The following is a 1,438-nucleotide window of genomic DNA, read 5'->3' on the forward strand; positions in this document are numbered from 1 at the left end:
AATGCAAGCTATAGGAAGCAATGGGGAGCAGTGGTTTCTGTTTTCTTCCCTGAAGGCTAAGCAATATAATTATACCAGACAAGATGAAAGAGTTAATACATAGATATTTAATTGAATTAAAACAAATTTGTAAGTGTGCTTTCAAGCACTAGTATTTTCAGTCTAAGATACACTTTCTCCTTTCAGTTTTCTTTGGTGGGTGGTGGATGATGAAAAGGGGAAAATTAAACCTTTGTTGATGGCTTCAGAGTCTTAGCACAATTCTAAGGCAAAAAACAGGGCCAGGCAATCAGTGATAAGCTAGAGATTAGTAGCCATAAAAAGGCTACCAGAGATAGGAAAAAATCTGGAACCTCTAGGCCTAAATATTTTCTTTAATAACAAAGTAAATTTTAAAGAGATAGTAAATGTAAATCTCCCTACACTGGCAATGTAACTTACCAGATTAAAATATAAAACACAAACATGATACTTTAGTACATGCTATTAATAGCTATTAATAGGTGTTGGGATTTGTGTATCTGTGTATGTATATATGTTTGTATTTAATATATATGTTTGTATTTAACAAAAATCAGAAAGAAGCAGATAAAATGTCAACTAAATTATACCAGCAACCATACAGATTGCATCAACCCATGATCCATGTCACAGTTCCAAAATTATTTGGGTTTTTTCCCCCCCCCTTTTTTTTTCCAAACTTATTTGGATGTTGGGTCTTCTGATTTCATCATAAGTTGTGCATATTTACCTCATGGTATAACTAATAGCATTGAACATAATTCACAATAAGAAGTACACTGATCTTTATAAATTAATCATCATTACTGGAGCACTGTCAAATTGCTCAGTGGATTTTATTGTCATCTGAAAGTAAATTACCAGAGTAAAATATAAAAATGCAAGAAGTTCACATGAATTAGATTTACATGACTGCTTTTTCCTCCTTGTTTCCCGTCTGGATACATGCATCAAAAAATAACCAAGTAAAATAGTAATAAGGAAAACATGGGAAGAGAATAGGGTTATTTCAACTTTCCCGTCAATTTTGCTTTAAGTGTTTTGTTTAAAAGCTCATTTGAAAAGCAAGGTTATTTTGCTTTTCGTTGTTGTTGGCCATTGTCTAAGTTGGGAAACACATCTACAAAGAGTATAAACATGTTGAAATGATAGCATCTACCAAGAACTTCTTCCACTTGGCACCAGAGTCCAGTAATCACATTATCCCATGCCTTTATTAATGCAGAAAAATTCTTCACATAAACACAAGTTCATATACAAGTTATACTTATCTAAGTTAGTATTCACTAATCTGTGCATTTATCTATGTCTTCACCTTAATAATACAGAGGATCAAACATCACCTTTCTTATTCCAGCCATAATTGTGGTGAAAATCCAGTCTAAAATCAACTATTTAATAATTATGCATTGTAAAG

Source organism: Bubalus bubalis, chromosome 11, assembly GCF_019923935.1.
Source record: "Bubalus bubalis isolate 160015118507 breed Murrah chromosome 11, NDDB_SH_1, whole genome shotgun sequence".
Classification (NCBI taxonomy): domain Eukaryota; kingdom Metazoa; phylum Chordata; class Mammalia; order Artiodactyla; family Bovidae; genus Bubalus; species Bubalus bubalis.